This window comes from Calonectris borealis, chromosome 9, assembly GCF_964195595.1.
Source record: "Calonectris borealis chromosome 9, bCalBor7.hap1.2, whole genome shotgun sequence".
NCBI classification, from domain to species: Eukaryota; Metazoa; Chordata; class Aves; order Procellariiformes; family Procellariidae; genus Calonectris; species Calonectris borealis.
Window position 1 is genome coordinate 29,543,500 of NC_134320.1, and position 6,000 is coordinate 29,549,499.

The following is a 6,000-nucleotide window of genomic DNA, read 5'->3' on the forward strand; positions in this document are numbered from 1 at the left end:
TGATTTAACGCTCCGGTGCACGTGCTGTTTGGGATGTCCCGTGCCCCACATCTCTCTTCCTGCTCACCTCCTTTTGTGTGGAAATACTCCGAACGCCTCTATCCTTTACACCTTACGCTCCTAGGTGACTTTGTTCTGAATTCCAATCCCTCTGTTCTTTACTATTTTCAATGTTACTACCGCATCGGATTCTCTCGACTGGAAGCGCACGGCGGCCACAGCAACACTGGGGCTGGATGCTGTGACAAGCAGCGGTCATGCAGTGGTGCCCTGTTGCCAGAAAATAAACACACGCCTCCCTCCCCCCGAGCAGGCTCCTGTTTTCAGACGTGTTTTAATTTCAACCTCTCTGTTTCCGCAGGCTGGGACTCCCATGCCATGTATTTTTTAAAACTGTGCGGCTGGTGTCCATCCCCAGTCAACATGAACAGCAGGCTACAGGGAAACTACGAGGCACATCGACATCGGGGAAGACAAGGAAAAAGACAAGGGCTTTATCTCCAGTATCAGGAGTGTGACTTGCGTGTGTTAAACATCTCTATCAACACAGACACCTTGTTCCAACTTTATTTTTTCTACCAAACACACTGGGGGTTCTAGTTCTGCTAGAACTTTGTCTTTCCATCTTCTCCCTCTCGTGCTTGTCTTTTCCCCCCAAATCTTGTAATTTATGTTTATAATTCTGAGCATCACTTGTTACCCATATTCAGTTGTTCCAGGATACGTTTATTTTTACCTTACAAATGAAAAACATCAGTGCATCTCCACTGCAACTGAATGCTACTTTTATTCATTTATAGATACTGAGCTTCTGTTGACTTCTGAAATTTCAAATGATTGCTCAGAATTACATCCGCCACATCCTTCAATCTGTAACAGAATAAGCCAAACCACTTTGCTGTTTGCTTTGAAATTTATCAGGCTTGGGGAGTAGAAGAAATCTGCCTTTAAATTTGCCTTTTTCCCTAATCCGTACTCAGGGCTGAACTAAGCAGAGAGTTATGTTTTGTGAAATGAGGTGATAATGTGCTTTTCAGCTTTAATGAATAATTCCTCACTTTACTTTGGGAGCCAAATAATATTACCTGCTCAAGAGATCTGAACTCCAGCTGTTTCCTTCTCAAGGCTTTTTGTTCTATTATACTGCCTGGCATTAATATCATTAACTTTTCTTTTTGCGTGCTCTAATGACACCCTGCAACAGACCGCGCAGCACTGCCGAACCCGTAGTGAGAAACGGGATGCCTTGAACGTCCCTCTCGGGAGCTGCCCAGGCCGAGCAGCCTCGGGAGCACCCCGGAGTGCTGAGCGCCCGAGGGAGCGAAGGCACGTCACTGACGGGGAGAGCTTTCTGCTATTTTCTGTTTATCTTTTTTGGCTTTTTTATAGAAACTGGAGATTGAAAGGACATAAACATTCCTTTTTATTTCAGGAAAATATGCCATGAACTTACACTTGTGTTTCAAAGAAGCTTAATCCAGATCAGTAAAATATTCATGACAATTGGTATCCCATCGTATTTTTATATTTGCCTGATACGCGTGACTTTGCCTGTCATTATATAAAGCAGCAGCGGTACAGATGTACCACTCAGATAACATCAGCATTGGTTGCACACGCTTGATAGTCTCTGGGAACGAACATTGTAATGGATCATTTGTTGCTCTTCCTGTTTCTGTTCTATCACAAAGACATACGTGAGGCTGTTTCCTTTCTATACGCTTACATCACTACGCTGGGCACTTTCAAAGCACTTGTTCCGGTCACAAAGTTTTCTGTACAAACTCCTCACTGCCCAGATTTCTCTTAAATCCCTTCAGTAGGCCAGTGTCTGCACAAATGATCTTTTCAGTATGCAGAGCTAGCTTTAAAAACCATCTGGTGCCTAAACGGTGCCTCCTTGTCCTGCCTCGGCAGCGGCAGCAGCGCGGGCACGTGGACACCGAGGTGCTCCCAGCTGCACAGCTGGAACGGCAGCTCCCTCCCCACCCCAGTTCAAAGGGCCTAGCTCCACAGCCGTTACTTGGTTGCGCTGGTAATTAGGTTTATTTAGTTTCATTTTCCCGTCAGGTCCATTTTCACGCGACCTGCCTGCTGGGCTCGGTACTCGCTGCCGGCGACGGCTGCAGCCCCGCCAGCCTCCCCTGCCAGGGAGCTTCTGGTGCTGGCTCCTGCTGGGATCCCCGCTCGGACACGTCCCTCCTCTGACAGGGTACAGGGCCAGTTTGCCTTATCGTTGGGTTTATGCCCCGGTCATCTGTCATGTCATTTCTCACTACATCCTACGAGTGAATGTATTCTGTTTCACATCGGTTTACATAGGCTACAGGGCGTTAAACCCTAGAGCAACCCTGCAGTAACGAGATGTCCGGGCAGGGCATGGTAAAGAGGAAACGGTAAGGAAATCTCAGATCCAGGGCTCTCCCAGATTATCACCTGCTAATGATAATTATCATCTGGGATACAATGGACTAATTATCCTTCAGCAGAGAAAGATAAATAAATATGTCACTGTACACTTAGCTTCACATGTCATACAAACAAAAAGACATAAATCAGGAGACAAGGGAAAAAAGAAACCCGCTGTGTGCAGAGAAAGTATTTTGAGAGACATTTTATGTTTCAGAGTCACTATGTGTTATTACAACTGGAGCAAAAAAGAGGAACTCTCTTGGCTGAGCTAACGCAGCCCTCGCGCAAGTGCAGCAAGAGTCCGACCTCCGAAAATTGTGCAACGGTTGCCTGCCCTTCCCTCCGAAACCCGGCGAGGAGGGCTGCGGGGCCACCCACGGTCCAGCCCAGGCTGGCAGAAGCCCCGCAAGCACAGCGGTGGGACACCAGCATGTCCTGGATGCCACCCAGGCATCCTCTTCACAACTGCGCCTCAAGCAGAATAAAAGCACTTCCCACCTCAGTTCCTGCTTCAAAGTGATCTGAAGGGAAAAGTTTAAAGTGAAAACTCTGAGTGACAGGTCATCCTGTCACAGGCATGGCGTTAGGGGCATAAGGTGAAAATATATTTAAATTTTCTCTTTGTCATCGCAAATGTGATAAATACTCTGAAAGATGACTCAAGTCTGCAGAATTAAGAAACTTGTATTATGGAAGCCTCATAGACCATTTCTAGCCCTCCCTCAAAGATGGGTTTCTTAAGACATTCGGTATGGCCAGGAGAAGGTGACCCGCCAACTCAGCCACCATATTTTTTTCAATTGTTACTCCATAAAAGCAGCCACCCTGACAGCCTGCTGCCTGCCCACGCAGCCTCAGGGTCCCTATAGAGGCCCGGTGCCTACAGGCGGGCAGGCGTATGTGGCTGGAGGTGCACAACGTGACGCGCACGCAGCCAGCGGGGACCAAAGCCTCCAGCTGGGCTTGCAGCAGGGCTTTACTGCAAATCCCAGCTCCTGCTTGAGTAAGATTGTAAATCACACAGGAATCTTTTGCTAAAGAAGAACAAAAAGAAGTCCGTTAAGACTCTAATTTAATTCAGAACCGGCTGAAAAAGCCCCCGGACTCCAGCCGGCAAGCCGGCACTGGGTGGGAGCAGCCGGGATGAACCGTCAGCCCTGCCAGGCGCCCCGCGCCCGGCACGCTCCCTGCCTGCGCTGCGCTGGTGCCCACAGCACCCCGGGGCTGGATCGGGCGCAGCAGGGTTTGTTCAGCCGCACAGGCACTTCCAGCTCTGCACCCGAAAGCAAAGCTGCTCTCCTCAGTATTTACAGGAACATCGCACTTAAAGGGTAACTACCCTTGAAGTCTCCTTCGCAGCCTGCCCCCGACCCGCACCGTGACTACAGCAGCACCGGGCTGTTCTTCACTGCAGAACTCCCACCCGCGAGGCGTACGGGGTGCTGCCGGACCCCTGCCTGTTAAGCAGGTAAATAAAAATCACAGTGCAAATCCATCTAGCTCGAAATATGTCTTGTGGCTTCATTTTATCATACCGAATAGCTGGAATACAATAGTCACAAAATAAACCTCGTACTCTAATTTCCCTGGGGTTTTTTTCCTGGCCTTTATTAAAGGCAGGTACACAAGTTGCTGCAAACACAGACTAAACACAATTATGATCCTGGAGAAGCTATTCGCTTCCTTACGCTGTTACTTGTTCGACACTCATGAAACTCAAGTTCCCCGAAAAGGTCGGACATTAAATTTCAGTCTTGCCGACAGAGAAAGCAATCGTTACATCTCTTCTAACACAGTGCAACTTCTGCAGTAACGAACTTCCGCTTCTGCTTCACAGCGACGTGGAGGCCATCGCTTTCACACTACACTCCTAAAAGATTTTTTTTTCTGTTTTAATGATATTATCTGCACGTGCATTTTAGTAAAGATAATGTACAAATTTCAGACTTGGCCCTTCCACTGTAACGTCCTTTTACTTTAAAGCCTCCTGCAACTATCAAGTGACAAGATTTTTGTTAAAAGTGATAAAGTATTTAAAATCTCTACTAGCCTACAAGCATATAAATTTCACAGTGAATAATTATGATATATGCTACGTCCTTTGCGTTCTCTGTAAAGATGATTTCTTTATTGCTCTTCAGTTCGTGCTGGAGCCCAGCTGGCAGTGCCGGGGTCCGCTTTAGCCTCTGTGGGGAGCAGCGCGGGCGCTCAGCCCGGGTGGACCCTGCCTGCGATCCAACGCCGTGTTTCATCACAGAAGACTGGCGGGACGTGCGCGGCAGCAACGTATTGCACGGCAGGAAGCCGAGGGTTCACTCTCAGGGGATTAATGTCATTTTAATTTCTCGCGGACTTTACCAACGACTCCTGGGGAGCCAGCGCGGGGCCGGGGAGCGACGCGCCGGGGCTGGGCACCACCCGTCTCGCCCGGGGCTGGAGGGGACCCCGCGGGGGGAGCAGCGCTCGGCCCCCATTGAGAAACACGCCCGACGTGCAGCGCGGCGGCAGCCATGGTGCCAGAGCATCCCGCCCTGCCTCCGCTCCACCGGTACCAACTGCTAAACCAACTCACCGGGCTCTTGAAAGCACGTGAAAGTCTTTCTCTCAACTTTTCCAGCGCAGCAAGCACCGCAGCAGACTAACTGACAAAGTGATAGCACAGCAGAAGACAAGAGGACGATGCACCCGCTGCGGCGGCCGGCTCCCGCGCCGGGTTTGTCCCACGTATTCCTGGGAGCGGGTCGGTGCTCGCTCTGGGACCCGCAGGAGCTCCACACCGCGGGGGTCCCGCGGCGCCCCCGGCAAGAGCCAGGAAGGGTCTGCTTTGGCATCTGACTGCTACTTTTAATACTCTTAAGAACTGCAGAGTTTTGTTACTTAAACTTTGCAAACAAAACCTTACACTTAGTGCTCGTTTCTTTAACGTATTATTTAAATCTTCCCTAACTTATCTCAAGATAGCAAGACCTATATGCCAAAGCAGGCGCAATGAAACGCAGACATAATAAAACAATTTAGCTTTCTGAGCAACTTACTGTAACCCACTAAACAACCGTACACTATTCTGCTGCAAATTTGCACGGCCGGCAAGGGCCACAAAGTGGGGTAAAAAGCGTAATTCTTACCTGGGGGCCTGATGCGCGGGGTGCGTCGGCGCGTGCTGCAGCGCTCTGGCAGCGCAGCCACCGCCTCCTCCGGCCGCGCGGGGCTAATTACAACATGCTTTTTTTGCGACAGTGGGATGGTGGCCTAGCGAGGGGGGAAACGGTGAAAGGCCAGAAAAATTGCGCTTTCCAAACCCTATAGGTCTAAGGATGTGAAATAAGCTATTCGCAGTAGCATACAGCAGTAACCATGGCGACGGGCTGTGGTTTGCATATCTATTTTCTTAAAGAAGCAAAAATTACTTTCAGCTAATAAAAAAAGAGACGCAAGGGGAAGTGCTTTTGCATTGCAGCCACATCTCAAGTTGCAGCGTGGCTCGCTGCCGGGGAAGCTCACGTCTCGGGCACAAACACGCGTTTTGAAATGCACCGGTGGGAGACGTCTCTGCTGCAGCCCGTTAATCTGCCCGTGGGCATCTGGCGG

The 6,000-nt window shown here is 49.7% G+C and overlaps 1 protein-coding gene across 3 annotated transcripts in view; it reads right to left on the reverse strand.

Annotated features, from left to right (window-relative positions):
* The window catches only part of MBNL1 (muscleblind like splicing regulator 1), a 112,253-nt gene extending 106,481 nt beyond the window's left edge, over positions 1–5,772 (reverse strand). The window contains exon 1 of one of the 3 annotated variants that reach the window (XM_075157551.1): positions 5,538–5,772. The gene's annotated coding sequence lies outside the window, so the exon portion shown is untranslated. The remainder of the gene's footprint in view (positions 1–5,537) is intronic. The other 2 variants (XM_075157555.1, XM_075157535.1) reach the window with 2 other exon arrangements.
* Positions 5,773–6,000: the final 228 nt, after the last annotated feature.